The sequence below is a fragment of the Cibotium barometz genome, chromosome 38, assembly GCF_041138505.1.
Source record: "Cibotium barometz isolate CiBa-2024 chromosome 38, ASM4113850v1, whole genome shotgun sequence".
NCBI classification, from domain to species: domain Eukaryota; kingdom Viridiplantae; phylum Streptophyta; class Polypodiopsida; order Cyatheales; family Cibotiaceae; genus Cibotium; species Cibotium barometz.
This window is the reverse complement of record NC_141083.1, coordinates 39,688,698-39,709,438: the sequence shown is the minus strand read 5'-3', so window position 1 is coordinate 39,709,438 and position 20,741 is coordinate 39,688,698.

The following is a 20,741-nucleotide window of genomic DNA, read 5'->3' as shown; positions in this document are numbered from 1 at the left end:
TCAACAAACCATCATGCATGTTCGAGGAATTGGCATAGGTATATTTGTTGAATTCCATTATAGGATAGACAGAATCTTCTGCAAAAAGGATGTCTCTACTAATAATAATCTTCTTCGTGAGAGTATTGTAGAGATGGTAACCTTTGGTTTTTGAACTATAGCCAATAAAAATGCATTTCAATGTTGTATCACATCAAGCTTAGTCCTGCTTTTTGCACGCACTTGGGCATATAATTTCAAACAACCAAAAAACATGCATATGTTCAACGTGAGGTTTTCTACTCAACCAAGCTTCATAAGGAGTGATGGCTTTCAAAGCTTTAGTGGGGCGCCTGTTTAGCATGCATGTAGCACAAAGAACTGCTTCCATCTAAAACTTGTGTCAAATTTGCTAATCTGCTTTTTCAAACAACCAAAAACATGCATATGTTCAACGTGAGGTTTTCTACTCAACCAAGCTTCATAAGGAGTGATGGCTTTCAAAGCTTTAGTGGGGCGCCTGTTTAGCATGCATGTAGCACAAAGAACTGCTTCCATCTAAAACTTGTGTCAAATTTGCTAATCCTTAACCATGCATCTAACCATCTCCATCTTCATGCCAGAGTCACGTTCCTTCTCTCAACAACACCATTTTACTGTGGTGTATAAGAAGCTGTGCATTGACGCTTAATGCCTTTTTATGCCAAAAAGTCTTTGAAAGCATTAGACAAATATTAACCCCCTCTCTATACGGAGGGTTTGGAATTTTAAACTAGTTTCATTCTCGACCAAAGCAAGAAAGTGTTGAAGCGATGTAGAGCCTATGTTCAACGTTCCTTTCAGTCTGGAGGAGATTATCAAGGACATGGCAAGGACATCCCTGTGGACAGACTGTTGCAGGTTGGTCGGCGGAGGGACCGTCTCTTATGGGTCCATTACGTATGTCCACATGTCAAGCCTCACAGTCACCTTGTCTCAGAATTCAAGCATGTCGAAGAGGTGGGACACTTAATCAGATGATCAACGTATCAAGATTTGTGTTGACATGTGCCCAATGCATGGCAGGAAATGCAGGTTGCTAGAATATCATTTTGAGTTTGTTGCCTATCTCTTTCTTCATGCTGATAAGGAGGACTACACAAAAGAGGAGCTCAAAGGAAGGACTGATAAATCAGAACAGTCCTTTATTTCAAGTGCTCAGTTTGTAGAAGAAGAGGTCCTGGACCTTGTGTCTGAGAAGGAGGAGGAACTTCTTACCACAAATTTTTATGTGGCAGAGTTTAAGGCCTCCAACATCTGTATCTTTGGATATGGCCCTGGTTTTTGGCCTTCTCGAGCAGGTTATTTTCTATGTTATTCAAGCTATGTCCTAGGTGCAGAAGTGGAGGATGTAAAGTCACTCAAGGGCTATAGTCGTACGAGGTTTTTGAGTTATAAAGGGGGAGCAAGAAGAGAAGAGACTCAAGAGCAATCAGCTCTTTTTGTTGTTTTGTAAATATTTTCACTGTAAATCTTCAATGTAATGGAATGGTGCAATTATTTTTTATTTACAACTTTCTTCTAAATGTTTACTTCCTAAGTCAAAAATGTTTACAACTTTATTCCAAATACTTTCAATTTCAAAGTGCCATTTCTACTTCCAAATTCTTCCTATGCGTCTTCGTTGAAGATCTCTATGCTGCATGACGTGCTGGTCTTGTGCCAGCTTTCCACTTTAGTGATCTTCTCTGTTTGGCATTATTTTGTGCTGCCCTTGCTAGATTACTCATACGTGCCCTTTCCATGGATAATTTTTGCCCAAAAGTGTATCTGTAAAACCAGTTAAACATCTCCTTGAGGTAATTTGTACAAGTCTTCCCTCCTCCATGCCGGGTGTTTTTAAAATATACTCCTCTAGCTTGATAGTGAGATTTCTCCATTCCTTGTGTGCTCCACATTTCAGAGAACCATACTTATTCATGAAGTATGCACCATGAGCATAAAGAATGTGCTGCAAAAAAATTAAGAGAGTCAGTAGTTATTCATACCCGTTTCTTAATATCCAGTAGTTTAGGAAGGAGCAAATGTGTTTACCATGTAGTGTGTAATGTTGGTTTCACCCCATGTATCAACGATGGACTTTGTAAAATTAGAAAGCTCGTCTTGAAATTTTTGTTGCTCCTTTGTGGTTGTCTTGCTTTTGGTCAAAAGTTTCACCATCTTATTGAAGTCTGACCAAACCTTCTCACGTAGAATTACAAGGCTTGAATTGGTGCAGTCAAATGTTGTACATTTGTATAAATCCTTCCACACGTTCCAAGGCTTGGTTGAGTCCTTGGCATTTTTTGACTTCTCCAAAAAACGTCTTGCTTTATTTCCACTCATGGACACTTGTTGTGCAACCTCATGATTTGTGCCAGAGGTCTTTTTGTTAACAGTAATCTGCACATTACCACCATGGCACCCAATTGAGTTGAGTAGTTGCTCTACTTTATGAAGTTGTCATTCTTTGCCTTGCATGGTAAATGCATAATCTATGTGACACTTGAGAAAACGGTCAAACACATGCATGAATGCATGCAGTGTACAGAAGTGGACATTCTTCAGGTCAAATAAAATTATAGGATTCCATTCTGGGTCTCTCAAATGCATGTTTGGCACAGCTAGCATGTTGGCAGACAAGACACCTCCAACCCAGTTATACCGGCAACATCGTCCATGGGCTCGTGCTCAATATCTCAAGCATTCTCTTCTTTCCCGACTTTTGTTTGTTTCCCTCACCATTCTCATGCACCACGGACAAGGATTTGGGGTGTTGGCACCTTCTGGACACCCAAGCAAGCACTTTATTATCTTCAGGTCACCCCCCAAATGCCAATCTACTCTATAAGTGCCCTTGCCCTCTACCTCAAGTTTTTCTCCCTGAATCTGTGCTTTGATGACAGTGGTAATCCACGGTATCCTATCAAACATCCAAGCGAGAACTTCATGTGTCTCTTTTGGTACCTCAAATGCCCCAAGCCACCATATCTCTTTCTCAGATTGGACACTATATGAGGGAAGGTCTAGCTTGCAAATCCTCTCCCTATCAGGAGTTTGGTTGATCTCAGTATTTCCCTCAAATGTGTCTTCATTGAGAAAAGACGATAACTCTGAACTTTTTGCATATGCCATAGCCTCATTCATGAGTGATACTCATTAATCCTAGAGAGGGAAAACTAGAGAGATCCCCTACTTTTAGGGCCAAAAGTAGGCGTCATTATGAGGTTTGTCTCCTTAAGCCTCAATAAAATTAGTCTTAATTCCTTAAAATTAGGGATCCTTACAAGGCCCTTTTTATGTTCAAATGCCCCCTAATGGCGTGCTATAGGCCTGACAAAGACCCACAAATAAACGGATTTCTTGGGCTATCTTGGAAATATCCCAACTGAGTATGGCTTGTATCTTTTCAGGGTCAAGGCTAATACCTGATAAGCTAATGATGTATCCCAGGTAAGAGTCTACACCTCTCGTTCGTGAAGACTAGCCGAATGCTTCTTCCACTTGCAATGCACACATAGGTCGCCAATGAATATCTCCAAGATATTTCGAAGGAGATCCTTGAAGGATGTATGCATCAAGCATTGGAAGGTGGTGCGTGCATTGGTCAAACCAAAGGGTAGACAAGCCATCCAAGAAGTTGTAAGCTTCTACTCCAGTGACTCTTTCCACAACATGTGGTCTATGTAGGGCAAGGGTTAGTGATTACAAACTAAGGTGGCATTAACCTCTTTGAGGTTAACACACACTCTAAGCTTTTTGTTCTTTTTAGGAACGATCATTATCGGTGGCACCCAAGCAACACCCACTTGGTGAGCTTGATTTCATATATAAACCATGTCCAGCTCTTGTCTGGCCATTTCAGCGTACTTGAAATTCATGTGGTATACTCTATGTTTTGCATAGTTTCATGCCTTCATGTAGAGGAATGGTTTGTATCACCACTTTCGGAGGTTCATGTCAACATACTTCCAGGCGAACACATCCCGAAATTCCTTGAGCAAAGCTATCAATTCTCCTTCTCGCTTAAGGGTGAGGCCCTTGGAAGTGAACATTGGCTTTAGTTCTTCACCTGGGCCCACAAGGTTTATTTTCTTAACCTTGGGTGGGGCCTTCATATTAAGCATGTGGCTCTCCAGTTGGGCTTCTTTGAGCCTTCTTGTCATGTACAGTCACTATGTCCTCTATGTTGAATGACTTAAAGTAATTGGGCACTTGCCTTAGATCTTCCCCTTGAGACTTGGCAAGCTAAGTTTTGCTTCCTTCTCTGCCTTAGCTTGACCTTATTGAGCTCATATGGCAGCTCAGCAAAGCTACCATATTGAGCTCATATAGTAGCTTAGTACAGCTTGGCTTGCTTGAAGCTCGCGGACTCCTTGTCACTTGTATAAACCACTATCATGGTCTAAATAATGATCATGTTTAAGTCAGCTTTCCATTGTCGAGTGTAGGTCTCATGTGAATCCATGGCCTTAACACATCAAAGGTAGTGAAGAACTATCTTGGTCGATGGGTGATTGTGTTGGGGAATGTAGAAAACTAATCCTTTTGGTAGGAGTCCTCGCTCTATGAATTACTAGCTACTCCTGGCTTAGAATTAATGTTGGCCAAGAGGGATGTAGCACTAAGCATGAACATGGAGGTGATTTCCTCCCCCTCTAGTTGTACAAATCCTGTACCAACCTTTTATGGAAGAGTGCCCATGGTTGCCAAGACATGGACCCAATCCTTAGAGTCATCTTAGACTCTGGGAGAGGTTCGTAGTCTTGGTTCTCATGTTCACTATCCAACAACTTGTGTTACAACATTCATAGATGTTGATTGAAGCAATTTGGACAGTTATGTCAGACTCATTGGTGAGAATGCCTCAACCCATGGGATGAGTCTTCCCTATCTTTAGGTTTATCTTCAAGGATTATTTGCCTTTGCATATATAGATGTGATTGGTTTCCCCATCATGAGACAGCCTTGCTTCTCTCATGTAAGGCTTTTGAAGGATCATTGTGTATGACCCTCTTCTCTAAAAACTTTATCACCACATGAATGTGTGGTCAAAGCTTAATCCAGAGATCTTGATTTTTACATCTTGCAGGGTGCCTAAAGGTTTGGATGTGTTCTCATTGGGAAAGCTTCACTATGAGGCTTTTGCCTATCCCAAGTCTCCGAGTAATCCTTGGTAATTATGCTAACACCAGCACCACCATCCAAGATTGTGTAGATTGTAAGTCCTGTGTATATGAAAGGTAACATGGCATTCATTTTGTCGCTTTCAAAATACTCATCCAGATGGTTCATGGGAACTTTTGACATCCTTTGGTTTTGGTTATGGAGGGAGGGTGCTCAGTGGGGCATGGTTACTCCTCTTGGGATTTCGGTTCAATTGTGTGGGCTCTTGAATCCCCATTCATCCAATGTGATAAGTCTCCCAAAATTTTTAAATTTCCTTACAAAAGAGAACTTATCGAAACTTGGACCTCCAAGGACAAGAAGGCAGTGAGGCTTGCTATGTCCCACATGCGATACTCACTGTGAGATGGGCTAGGACTTGCTTTAATGTATAAGGTATGTGCACTGGACCTTCCCTAGGATGCAACGCCTTTAAAAGAGATGAGATAAATTCATCGTCGGATCACCTCAAAAAAATGTTGTGTTTGCTATGGTAACCCATGGAAGGCCAACTTTCACCTTCCCTTGAGTCCTCCCTCATTGCATCTAGCAATGTGGGGCTTCGTTAAATTGGTTCCAGAGGCAGAGGCTGGTGTTTAAGGCCTCTTAAGAATGGATACATATTTGTTTGAGGCCTTTGGGAAAACTCTAAGCTTTCCTCACTGGGTCTATGATTGGCTTTGGGATAGCGTCTAAGATACGCTCAAGCACAAGGTTAGTGGTTTGTACTCCACTTGCTCTAACGTTGGCTCTAGTTGAATATGTATCTTCCTCAAGATCTTGTTCTTGTTTCATTATTTCTTTATTGAACAACGAGAAGTTTCTTAGAGAAAGGGATTATTTCATTCTTTCTTTATTGAACATAGGATTGGGGTACTCCTTGAGTTTCTTAGAGCAAGAGATTGATCGTTGTCTTTGCAAGGGAGGCAACTTTGGAGCTCTCATCCAAACTAACTTTTCAATGGCCACACCAATGGTGTTCCCTTGACAATTGATCGTGTGTTGTGTTTGTGCATGATCTTTAAGATCCTCTTCTTCTATTCATGAAACTTTTTAGGGACTATTGTGTAGCTTTTGAGGCTTGCACCTCTGGCTCTTTAGTTACTTGCTTCGAAGTTGAAGCTTGGCCTTTCTAATTATTAGCAACCATGGTTCCTTTGGCCTTTCGACTTATTGATAACCTTGGTTTCTTTGGCCGGCTGATGCCCTTATCTTGGCTTGGAGCCTTGTAATGTCATCAAGGAGGACTATATGAATAAGTCCTCCTTGTTTGCAAAGTATTAACAAATTCTTTTGCCCGAGGCGATTACCACGTTGTTGGGACAATCCTTGTATGCATGGTTAAATCCACACTTATAGCGTGTGCCTCCATAAGGAATTACATTGGGGTTGGGCACGGGATTTAGAGTGCTTGGAACACTTGAGGGATTTGGTGTAGGGTCTTTATGACGGCACTCTACAATACGGCATGGGACTTTACATTAGAAGCATTATATTGGTGGCCTACTTACCATATTGTTGAGGTCTCTTTCTTTGTTGCACCATGGCTTCGATGTGTAATCTATGGGTGAAGCCTATTGAGGATAACCAGAGGGATCATATGATTTTCACTCATATAGGTCTTATTGTTTGTTAAAACCCTAAGATCTCTCTAGATAATTGTTATGCATAAACATGCATAAATCAGGCATAAACTCATCCACCCGACCACCCCCGAGCCCAAGGGATGCACACATGAAATATAATGAAATACACCATACCTTTACCTTGATGTCCCATACCATCAAGAGGTATAACTCCAATCCAATAGCATTTAGGTATAGTGTGAAATGGTAGGTGAGTAGTTATGATCCTCTACACAAGAGAGCATAACATAACCTCTACACAAGAGAGCATAACATAACCTAGCCTCAAGAGAGCATAACATAACCTTATCCTCTACACAAGAGAGCATAACATAACCTAGCCTCAAGCTAACATCAAGAGACCATAGCCTAAGACTCAAGATAACATAGCCTTGGCCTCCCAAGCCCCCAAGTCCCTCTTGAGTGTGCCCCATGCCCCTATTATATAGGAGGGCCCTCAAGTGTCTCTTAACTCTCCATTTCCCATGTGTGATGCCTGACCCTAACCTTAACCCTTAAGGTTAGTCCTAACCCATGCTTCTTTTTCCCAATTTGATGCTTTTGCAGAGACATATGCATGAAGCATATCCTCTAGAATCTGATTCATACGCTCTGTTTGCCCATCAGACTACTGCGGATGATCATAGGAATTCATACTCAAAGTAATTTCCTTGTTGTAAACCATTTGGAATAAAGTAGGAAAACATGGCATTATAACAACAGGAACTAGGGATTCATCCACATTTGCACATGGAATAATCGACGTCCCGAGTTACCCATATCAACATAGAGAGTCATCAGCATCTCGATGAGTCACATATGTCCATCCGTAAACCATTAGGTTGACTGTATAAATCACCTAAAGTTCGGAACTAGAGAAAGAAATGCCAACAAAGGAAAATTCCAAATTTCCTTAATCCGAACACAACAAGATAAACTTGTTGAACTCTAAAGAAAGAGATTTTAACAAATGAAAATACCGATAAGATTACTCTCATCAAAACATGCAGGCTGTAGTTAAAATAAGTTTATCTAGAGAGAATGCCTACACTATAACTTCTAGTGAATTCAGAAAATGAGATTGTCTTTGAATGTTGAGGTCAACATGCTAAGTGATGTAAGCAAAGCAACAATCTTGAGCCCAAATTATCCCATCAGATAATATATGTGAGGGATCACTAGCGTCCCTTACCACCATGATACCACCCGTACATACCTTAACAATTTGAAACTCCCTAGTATGCCGTCTAGGAAATATGAATAAAATCCTGTATAAAAGGAATAAAATGGCCTTATCCCAGACTTCCACATACTAAAATCTGTCTCTATATATTTGAGACTACATCTAGGAATAGCTCTTTCTGAGTGCATCATTAGAAAAGAAATTGAATTATTGGTGCCTTTCTAATGATAACTACCCAATAAACAATAAAGTTAGGGTAGAAAAATAACTCACCTAGATATATAAGCAACTAGGTATCCGAGTTGGAATATGTACAAGAGTACAAGGAATATAGTCCAAAATTACGTGCAAAAAAGGAAGGCAAATGCTACCTTCAAAGCACATGATATTATCCAAAAGATCCAAAGATCCTTATAAAACCATGGATAAAAGCATAGAAGCTTCTCGAATCCGTAAAAACCATAGTTGATCAATGTATACCATCTAATGGACATTAATCATGCCAAAATAAGTATTAAAATTGGTGGCCAGCTCATCAATCCAGAGTATATGAATGTGGTGTCGTTCAAGCAAAACTCCAAAGTAAGCAAGTGAAACACATGTGTGTAACATTCATTAAAAAACCCTAGACACAAGTGATCTAGGTAGAACCTAATGAGTCCATATAAAACTTGGAAAACATCTAATAAAATCCACAAAAACAAACAGATCAACTAACCCATGATAGAATTTCTCTTAGGCTTAAGAAATTAAGCATAGACCACACTTAAATAAGTGCAAAATAAATTATCATGTATAAGTGTTAAAGGTGAAACACACTTTGAACGTAAATTATAGCCATCAAAAGAAATTAAGGAACATGTCCAAAAAGAATGGCTAAATAATGGAAAAAAATCATGAAAATATCGTTTAGAATTAATAATAACTACTAATACGAGGTACAATCGTATTAATAATATACGAATAACCCGCACCTATCTAATGTCAGCGCACGAGAAAACGTACTTCAACATTAAATAACCCTAAAAAATATTTAGTTCTCGAGAAAAAGAATTAGAGTGATTTTTTCTCTAATTTTCTCTAATTTTATAGGGCCTTAAAATATGATAATTTTGAATTCCACCAAACCTATCTTACGGCATTCCAAACCTATATTTTTTCAAAAAAATTTATAGCAATTAGATTTGCCAGAATACCATTGATATTTTAAAAATACCAATTTCCAAGGTTTCTAAAAATAATTTCTAGAACATTCCTAATTTTTCCTGAGAATCCCATCGTTCATAAAATTTCCAATTCTGCCCGACAATTCTCAAATCCAATGAAAATTTACAATTTTAATGGATTTTCTAATTTTTTGGGTCAAAAAATACATTTTAAAGGAATTTGAATGGTCACGGGCACCCGAATGGACACACCACATGCCAAACACCAACCCCACATAACCTTTGTCTAATTTTTCACTAATTTTCATGAATTTTTAAAAATTTTAATTTACCCCAAACGCATTTAGAATACGAACGGTCAAAAAATTTCAGAATCCCAATGGTTTTCTCGGAATACGGAAAGCGAACAATTTCAGGAAAATGAAAAGACAAAAAAAATCGGAATGTGAAAAGTCAAAAGTTTTCGGAATCCGAAAGGTCAAAAGATTTTCTGGAATTCGGAAAGCCAAAAGGTTTCGGGAAAGCGGAAAGTCAAAAGGTTTCCCAAAAGATGAAAAGCCAAAAGGTTTGAAGAGAAAAAAATTCAGAAATTTCCAGAGTTTTTTTTCTCAAATGTCAAATTTCCTCTATTTTTAGGCTCTTTTTTGGAAAATTTTTCAAAATCTAAAAAAAAAACAAAACAAAGCTTACTAAGCTTTATTCAAAGGCTTTTGAATTTTTTTTAAAAAAGGGGGGGGGGGAAGTTTTACTGCCAGTGGGGTGCGCAGTAGCCACCCTCCCAGGCGTGTGCGCAAAAGTATGGGAGAGAGAGGAGGTCTCCCTCTCCACTGTCCTCTCTCCTTCTCCAAATAATCTCCACTCTCTCCACCCCATCTCTTCTCTCTTTGTTAATCAGAGAGGTTAATTTTTAATTAATCTTGTTAATCATAATTAACTCCTAATTATGATTAACATTAATAAAAAATGTTCTTTTTTAAGAGATGTTTATACACGCGAGAGGAAAATAGAAGAAAATTCAGAATTGAGAGACAAAGAGGGTCCCACACACACACGGGAGAGCATTTCGTGCATCAACATGCTACCCCCTACTGCATTTCAGCAGAAAATCGACAGAAATTTGATCGCATACCCGCGGAAAAACCCGCACCCGCAAAAATGTATAAAAAATATATTTTTAACCATAAAAATGCTCAAAATAAATTCTAAAAAATTAGGAAAAAATTCCTAAAAACTCTAGAAATTTAGGGAATCCATTCTACCAAAAATATCCATAATAAAATATGTGGTAATTTTGTAAACATTTCCATTAATGCTTATTTTAAACCATAAAAAATAGGAAAAAATAGCATTAAACTCACGGAATTCCCTCGCAACGTCGATTCGTCCATTGAAAAGTAGTAACACACGTTCCAATCACCATATCCATGATCCACGTGCAAATCATCAACACAAATCAATAAAATAATATTTTTTATTTAGTAAATATTAAAATTTACTTCAAAAAATGCTAAAAATTGCAATAAGAAAGAAAAATCAACAACAATCAACTAGAGATTTCTTTGATACCACTGTTAAAACCCCAAGATCTCTCTCGATAATTGTTATGCATAAACATGCATAAATCAGGTATAAACTCATCCACCCGACCACCCCCGAGTCCAAGGGATGCACACATGGAATATAATGAAATACATCATACCTTTACCTTGATGTCCCATACCATCAAGAGGTATAACTCCAATACAATAGCATGTAGCTATAGTGTGAAATGGTAGGTGAGTAGTTATGATTCTCTACACAAGAGAGCATAACATAACCTAGCTCAAGCTAACATCAAGAGACCATAGCCTAAGACTCAAGATAACGTAGCCTTGGCCTCCCAAGCCCCCAAGCCCCTCTTGAGTGTGCCCCATGCCCCTATTGTATAGGAGGGCCCTCAAGTGACTCTTGACTCTCCATTTCCCATGTGTGACCCTTGGATGCCTGACTCTAACCTTAACCCTTAAGGTTAGTCCTAACCCATGCTCCATTAGAGCTTGTTCCCATGCTCCCATGCTCACAAGCCTAATGTGGGTTAGCCTCCTAGTATATGCACACATAATGTGCATATAACATTATTCATAAGAATCATAGCTCTCTTATTAGTCATAAGACTCATAGCTCTCTTGTTCCAAAGTAGGGTCATGGAGTACTATTGTACACACTAGTGTGGTTCTTAGAGGAACCGACTGGTGGGATCGGATGTGGATATAGAAATTGGGGTGGTCTTGTGGGTAAGAGGTTTTGATATGTAGGTACTTGTGCCTGACTCGTGGGGCTGGAAGGGCCAGTGGTTGCCTTGGTGCGCAGGGAGAACCTATCATGGTGCTAGAGTTCACTCTGCTAGGTTTCCTTGGTACTAACAATGAGATGTGCCATGGTTCCTCTGGCACTATGGCAATGTACACAAAATTGTTGTTGTTTAAGACTTAACATTGGAAACTCTATACTTGTATGATTTTGGTAGATTATGCACCACACCATATCTCTTCGTGGGAATATATGTGGGTGTCCTACTTGAGGTGTTGACTAGGGCTGGTCTTGAGGTTCTAGCTTTGAGGTGTTGACTAGGGATGGCCTTGAGATTTTGGCTTTGAGATTGCCCTTGGAGTTGTCCCTACTGCTATTGGACTAAATGATTGGCTTTGAGATTACCCTTGGAACTGTCCCTACCACTATTGGACTAAATGATTAGGTGTCCTACTTGAGCTGTTGATTAGGGATGGCCTTAAGGTTTTCGCTTTAAGGCTACCTTGGGACTATTCCTACCACTACTAGCCTAAGCGATTGAGCAGATTATCTGCCAACTCCTCCATGCTCATGTCCTTAACTAGGAATCTAGCTAGTGCTGGTTGGGCACCCTTGGCTTTGACAATGAAGCTTTGGATGATGTGTCCCCTATCTCCTAGTTTGGCTGGACAACTTCTACATCCTTCTCTTGTACATTATCCAGTAGGTCTATTTCCTCGTGGGTGGAAGAACTCATGAAAGATATAGTGCCTAGACCTATACAGATGGTCGTGCAGCCTCTCGTTCTTAAGGTAGCCTCTTGTTATTAAGGCCAATCATAAATCACAGTGATGGTCATGTAGAGATGTTGGTAGTGTGGCCTCTTGTTCTTAAGGCCGATCATAAATCAAGTGATGAGCAATAGATCATCTAGTCTTTGCATGGTTTCTCCCTCCTCCTGCTTGAGGTTATATATGTATACAATGGGGCTCCATATGGCTCTCCCATTAGGTGATAATCACAATGAATATGTGGCTCAAGACCTCATAGTTAGCCTTTTCAAGTGGGTTTAGTGACCTAAACCACTGGCCTACTTTGCCTTCAAGGGAAAATTCCAAATGAGGAGATCTTAGTGGGATCATTGATATGTCCCATGGCCTCATAATTTTGATCAAACTTCTCTAAGTATTGAATGAGATCTGCACTCCCATCAAATTTAGTCATCATCTTAACATGTGGATTGGCTTGGTTTTGCTCAACTCTAATCCTCTAGGTGCTCTGGTGGTTACACCCCCCTTCCCATTTCAAGCACTATCCTTAGCATGTCTTATGTGTATTCATGTGGTGGTGGAATTTAAGGAAATTTTTGCATGAAACCCTTTGCTTTAGGGTATGGGATCTCTTGCATAATAGGGTTGAGTTGTGTGGTTTATAATGGCACTTGTCAACCTCCACCAAATTGGCTTTGAGTCTACAAGCTCACTATGGCTAAGAACACGTTTTGTGAATGCTCGTGTAGCTCCCTTTATGATGACTGACATTGGCTCATTACCCCTCCTCGTGTTCCATGTTCCTCGTCCAAATGGAGAAGAACTGCTAGAACTTGGTTCTATGGATAAGGCACTTTTGTAATGGGCTCCTCTGGGGAGGGTGGGACTCCTACTTGCACTATGTGCGCTTGCTATTGCGTGCACTAAGGAACTCTTATCCCTGGTGGTACAACAAAAGAGACATATCTTGTTTGTCATTAACTATGATTGTTGGGTTGTTTGTTGGTCATAGGATAAATCCAACACATGATTGACAACGCCACAATATTTGAAACATTGTGGCATTTTGACATGATTTTATTACTTCTAGCGAGAGAGACCTTGAGGTTCCAGGTCTTGCTTTCACTCCTTTACTAAAGCTATGCCAAAAATAGGGAAGTTGTGAATGCCTTCTTCGTAAAATTTAAGGTGGTGTTAACAGAGGTAGTTGGCGAATCCATAGTTTGAAAGACCATGGGCAGGTCCTGTTTCTAAGTTTTACATTGTTCCTCCACACACTTTTGTTTTTTGTTAGCTCATTTCCTCCCAAATATCCGAAGGAGTTTTGCCTTCTCAATTGGGGAGAGCACTTTTTTGCATTAGATATTTATGGTAGTACTATAGTCAGGCCATATACTGATGCCATGGGAACTTTTATCCCACTGGGTTTTTCCCCATGGCCATCTAGGTGTGAACGGACACATCTTAGGGTTAGCTAGTATATAAGTAACCACATCCATTGTTTAGGGTTATTGCTCATTTGTATTTTCTTTAGAGAGCTTTATCTATCTCCCCTTTAAGCTAGTCATCCTCTCTCACACTCTCTACACCCTTGTGTTCTTCTCATTAAGAATTGTGTGTGTGAGTTCAGCTCCATTGTGAGCTTATAGTGGTATCAGAGCAAGTGTCTCTTCTTCACCATTGAGAGCTTTGATTTTGGTTGTGGAGTCTTCTACCTATTATAAGCATCAAGTTTTTAGTGTTTGTTTTTCTAGCTTATATTGGATCTCTCTATTCGATGAAGGAAAGGTGGTTGGAATTTGGACTACACTAGCTATGTGTTTTCTATTTGAGTAAAGGGAGTAGGCTCTTCTGATCTTAACAACTGACTATAGTAGTGGGCTACATCTCCAACATCCCACTTGCAGTAGCATTCCGGATCCATCTAATAGCTTCTTCATCTCACAAAGGGAGAAGTGACTTCTCCCTTGACTTACAAGCTAACAAAGTGATCTCCAAATGAAGAATTGTAATAAAAACCATGTACATGTGTACGGTATCCGGTGGAATGTCTACAAAATCTATGTTTTTGCTCACACGAGGACCCTAGTAATGTTGATGATCATGTTGACTACATGGAAATCTAGATACTAGGATACCGAACCCATCCAATTCAACAACAAGAGGACATGTTAGAAGAGACTATGATGGACGAGATGTTGGATGCATTTACATAATTAATGGGCCATGAACAAGAGGATCTTGGTGTTTAAGTCGATATCATAGTACGGTGTCGAGATACAACACATGAAGAAGAGGAATTATGTAACCTCACACATATACAAATTTATCCTCGAGCTCAAATATCTAAATTATGCACATGCCTACTAATGTGTTGAACATGCAATTAATGTTTGGGTGGTCTGATTCAAGCATCTCAAAAACTATTTATGTGTGTATGTCATGTGTATGATGTAATTTTTTGGTGTATATAATGTACATGGTGTTGATTAAGAATACATGTTTCATCTTGGCAGGTTATTAAAGGACCAAATCTTGCCAGAGGGAAATGAGATGCCGAGCTCTCATGTGGAGGCCAAATGATTGTTAAATGTAATTGACATGGACTACAGTTGTATCCATTCTTGTCCCAATGTTTATATCCTTTATTGACATGAATACACACCTTCAAGAATTTCCAAGTTGTGGGGCACTCAAATACACGTAAGATGTTCAGGGGCAAAACGTTCTTACAAAAGTTCTTAGACACTTCCCTATGATACCAAGGATAAAGCACATGTTCAAGTGCAAATCTATAGCAAGTTTAATGACATGGCATTGGTCTAATAGATCCACAGACAATGTCATACGTGTCCCAGCCAATTCCCTTGCGTGGAGACACATTGAAGAGAAATGGCCTATTTTCAAAGAAGAGCCTTGTAACATTCGTCTCGGGCTAGCAATGGATGGTGTGAATCCATTTGGTTTACGAATTTCATCATGGAGCGCCTTGTGAATTATAACCTTCCACCATGGTTGGCAATAAAGAAGGGGCATATCTTACTATCATTAATAGTCCCAAGGAAGTACAAAGTAAAGAACATGGATGTATACGTAGTCCCATTGGTAGAGGAGCTTTGAACACTTTGGGATGGCATTCAAGTTCATGATATGTCCAAGTTCTTTGGACAAAGAGTTACGAGTGTACAAGGAATACTTATGTGGACTATGCGTGATTGGCTAGGCTACAGAGAATGTGTGGGTAAGTTTTAGTACATGCTTCAACAAGTTCCTCGGTAAAGATAATTAATTAAACCTATCAGCTATTGCATATAGGAAAGTGTAATTTCTGTAATTGCCTTTTTTTTGTCGATTTATAATGTTTTGTAGGATTCACTATATCTGGATACAATGCATGTCTATTATGTGGACCTCGATTGGATGCATATTACTCTACATTTCCTATCCACCTCCCCATCTTGGGGTACTTTGTATGCAAGAACTAAAAAATAATAACAAAAAGTTTAGATATAGGATCCATACCTCAAATCCTACAAATACATACAAAAGAAGCAAAAAAACAAAGCTAAATCAATGATGGTTAGAAAGCATAATGTGGCAAAGAAAGGAAATAAGATCTGAGCCTACCAAAGTAAAGCTATGGCACTTTGTATGCCTATGCATATCCAAGCCTATGCATGGCCATGGCTATGCATTACCAAGCCTATGCCAAAGCAAAGCTATGACTATGGCTATGCATAAGTATAGGATTGGCTATGCATATCCATGGCCATGTAAATACTTGGCTACGCCTATGCAAAGCTATGGCTATGCATAACCAAGCCTACGCCAAAGAAAATCTATGGCTATGGCTATGCATAGTCATGGCCACATAAATGCTTGGTTATGCATAGGATATACATATGAATAGCCTAGCCATGGCTATGCAAAGACAAGCCTACGGCCAAAGCAAAGCTATAGCTATGTCTATGCATAGTCATGGCCATGTAGATGCTTGGCTATACATAGGCATGCCATGGCCATGTAAATGCTTGGCTATGGCTATGCATAAGCATAGGCTTAGTATACAAATCTCTATCTATGCATAAGCATAGGCTTGCCTATGCATAGCTCTGGCCATGCAAATTCTTGGCTATGCATATGATATGCAGATGCATAGCCAAGCCCATACATGTCCATGGCTATGCATATACATAGCCAAGCCCATACCTAGACATGTCTATGCATAGCCAAGCCTATACCACAACAATGCTATGGTATGGCTATGCATAGCCATGGCCATGTAAATGCTTGGATATGCATAGGCCTTACAACCATTATGACATGCCTATGCATAGCCAAGACTACACATGGCCATAGCTATGCATAGCCAAGCCTATACCAAAGCAAAGCATAGACAAAAATCTTGTCTTGGCTTGGCTATGGCTTCGTTTGTACCTACAGTTCCTACCCACCTCCCCATCTTGGGGCACTTTGTATGCAAGAATAAAATAATAATATCAAACAATTTAGAGATAGGTTCCATACTTCAAAGCAAAGGAGCCGGTGTAGAGAAGTTGCCCTCCTCCAAATGCATACAAAAGAAACAAAAAAAAAAAGCTAAATTAGTGTTAGAATGCAGAACATGGCAAAGAAAATATGGGCAAAAGGCATGGAGCATATTACCTTCAGTTTTGAGAGAGAACGAAAATAAGATTTGAGCCTACAAAAAATACATACACACACACACACACACACACCCCCGATTTGGTTAGTTAAGACTTTGACTCGTTACATCAATTCTCCCGTTAGATGATTTTCCTGGTGGAATCGCCCGTGCCTTCCGGGCGAGGGAAGTTTTTCTAAGTTCGGTTTTCGGAGGAACCACTAGGCTAGTCTCTTGTCCGGATATCCGTGGGCAAGGCCCCGAGTGTGGATCCCTGCCCCCGCGCGAGATGCTGACGTTGCTTCTGCTGCCAGCGCCCCTGGAGGGGGCATTGCGGAGGGGGGGCAGGGGTCTCACATGTATTTGCATGCCTAAAAGGTCAAAGGTAAGCCTTTTTTCCCCCCCTTGCCTTTCCCTTATTTCTTTGAGGTTTACCATGGTTATCATCTTTCCGACCGAACCCTAAAGTCACATGGTTAGATCAAGGAAGAGACTTGCACTTGGTCCATAGAATCACCGTTTTTTTCCCCTTTAACGAGTCATAGCCGCCGCTGATTCTCTCCCACAGAACAAGGGTCTTCCTAGGACTTAATTTAACTAACGTAACTATTTGTATCGCAGGAATCCCCCGATCCAGCCTAACCCTAACCGAGACCCATGGGTTAGCCAACCGCCCAACCACTGTATTGGTGGGATTCTTTTAAAAAAATTTGGTTATGTTTTGCCCGGGTACCAAGGAAAAGAGTTCCCCGGCCCCCTAGCCAGTGCTTCAAGCAAAATTCAAGGTAGTCATACCACTTACACACCCAATATGAAATTGCCATTTTAACAGATTCGGCTGCTGTTAATAGATTCAGCTGTCTTTAAAACAATCTTTCAATGAAATCATAATATTAATGATCATAATCCTCCAAAATATTGAGTTCATTATTTTATAAAATATATCATCCGGACTCTCCGTTGATTTGAAGACCAGCTGGTCAACCAAAGAGATCCAATATCAAAATTCAATTCACAAAAGTAATTCTTTTCAGTTCATCCGTATCTTCCTTGACGTACGCATGGGTGTCCTAGCAACCCCAAGTCCATGCATCACTTGGTCAGAACCCTCTACGATCCTACTTAGGTGTCCTAGCACTTCACTTAGGGAGGACCGCTTCGTTGGTCCTTGCCCATCGTACCAGAAGCGCACCATTTTAACCATACCGAGATTGGTCAAGTTTTCGATAGGCTTTGCCCACGAGTGACGTTCCTCGATGACTCCCCGCTAGCTGTTGCCAAACGAGTCTCTCCTTACTTAACCACATACCAAATGCTTCATCCAGCATTATGGCGTAAAACAGTCCTTTAAAAGAAAACAGAGGTTCTATGCAAGTAGAATTCTTGGTTCGAGATTGGTTCCACAAAACCCTTTTCCCGTAATCCAGATTTTCTTAATGAGAATCATTGATATCTCATAAGGGCAATCTACCCATCATTTGACTGAATTTCCAACTAGATTCTTGGTGATTTCGATTAAGGAAAAATTACGCTAATTCAATGGTAGTCTATTCTTTGTGTCAAGAATTGGAATATGTCTCGAGGTTTTTGCTTGATTCAGATTCGAGAGATGGGCAAGTAGTTTACTGGCCGCCCCTCTCACAGTCGTGGTCTAACCAAAATTATTCGGTTTACTTCTAACTTTGATTTCTAAGGATTTTCTCTAGATAAAAATCTATTGAACTTCTAACTGTAAGGAAAATTTTAACTTTATGAATTTTATTCCTTCCTAACCACAATAGATTAAGAAATAGTTCTATACGAGAATATCAGGATTTTATAAAAATACTGTTCTTCCAATTTTGGAAGAATATATCAATTTGGTGATTTATCCTCATAAAAGTATCTAAGAATATTCTTTCCACCAATTTAATTATCAACCCTAATTTTCTAGGTGGAATTATGGTAAAAATTCCTCTTTTGTCACATCAAAATTAATTTAAACCTTTTTCTACTTAAAATACCATAAATTTTTATCTTTTAATTAAATACAAATATCCATTTTTTTGATATTCTTAAAATTCTACTTTTTGTATTTAAATGATTGAATTCCGAATGTCATGGGAATTCCTCTTTTATCATTAAAAAAATTCTTATGCATAAAATAAATTTATAAAAAATTTCTCTTTTTTTAAAATTAAATAAAAATATCCATTATTTTGAATATGCCAAAAATTCCTCCTCTTGCATTTAAATGATTGAAATCCAAATGTCACGGAAATTCCTCTTTTATCATTTAAAAAAAATTCTTATGCATAAAATAATTGATTCCTAATGGACATTGGAGAATTTTTTTTGAACTCTGTTTCACGGAAATATATTTTAGATATTAGGAGAATTTTTATATCCAAAAATATCTCAAGATTGAATTACCTCTCTCTAGAATTTTTCTTCTCTCTAGGCAAAACAATATTTTCTTGCATTCTGAAATAGGGAATGATTACAGGGGATTGAGGTAAAAGCTTATTCATTATTCAGGGGGAGGAGGAATCTTACATCCTCTCCCACTTGAAAAACGTGAGATGTCCTCATCTCGCAAAGCGGGGCGGGGGTAATCTTTTACCAACTCTTCTTCTTTCTCCTAGGTGTGGCGTCTTCTAGAGGGAAGAACTTCCACTTGACTAAAAACTCTGTGAGGACTCTACTTCCCGAGAATCTTCTCCCGAATGTCAAGGATTTCTTCAGGTTGGAGTACCATTTGGCCTTGATTTGGAGAAATCAATTGTTCATCTCATCAAGCACATGACTTGGGCTGGGTACATATTTCTTAAGCAAACTGACTGGACTACATCATGTACCTTGAGATGGCGTTGCAGAAGAAGTTTATAAGCTAGATCGCCTACTTTTTTTATAATAGCATACGGTCCACAATATTTGGGAGAGAGCTTCTTGTACTTCCCTAAAGATAAGGAACTTCTTTTTGGTCATACTCGAATGAAGACCATATCTGATTCTTCAAACACTCTCTCTGACCTCTTTTTATCTGCATATTGCTTTTGCCTATCTTGGGCTGCATTAATATCTTTACGGATTGATTGCATTTGCTGGCCCATATCATCAAGCATTTGTCTGAACATTTCGACTCTGATCAATGGGACATGATCTTCAACATTCTTTGAGTATACCAAGATGTCATTAAAGAAGACAAGAACAAAATCATCCAAGCATTCTCTGAGAATATCCTGCATAAGATGATTAAACGTCACTGGGGCATTAGACAATCCAAACGGCATGACTGTGAACTCATAATTCCCATAGCGAGTATTGAATGCTGTCTTCGGGATGTCCTGCTCCTTGATTCTGATCTGGTAGTACCCGGATTTGAGATCTATCTTTGTGAACATTTGGGTTCCACTTAACCGATCCAGAAGTTCATCGATCCTAGGGATAGGATACTTATTTTTAATTGTTAATTGATTCAGGATTTTGTAATCAATACAGAGTCTTAACGTTCTATCTCTCTTCTTTTGAAAGAGAGAACGGGCGCACCCCAAGGTGAGACACTGGGTCTGTCGAATCCCTGCTCTCTAACAATTGTCTTAACTGCTCTTTAAGTTCTATGGCTTCACAGACTGGCATTTTGTATGCACGCTGGGCTACTGGCTGAGCTTCGAGGGTTAACTCGATCTCATGATCTACTTCACGAGACCGAGGAATCTTAGTCAGCTCTTCTGCATACTCACTTAACCACTCTGGTTCTTTAGCCTTGCATTTTATGTATACCGGATTCATCTTTATGACATAAATATCTTGCCTCTTTCTGAGTCCTTTTAACAATTTAGAAGCCTTGACTAATTGTAGCAATGGGGATCTGGAAATTCCAGTTCCTCGAACTTTATTCCCGTGAAGGTCAAGGAAAGAGATGGTTCCATTGTGACAATC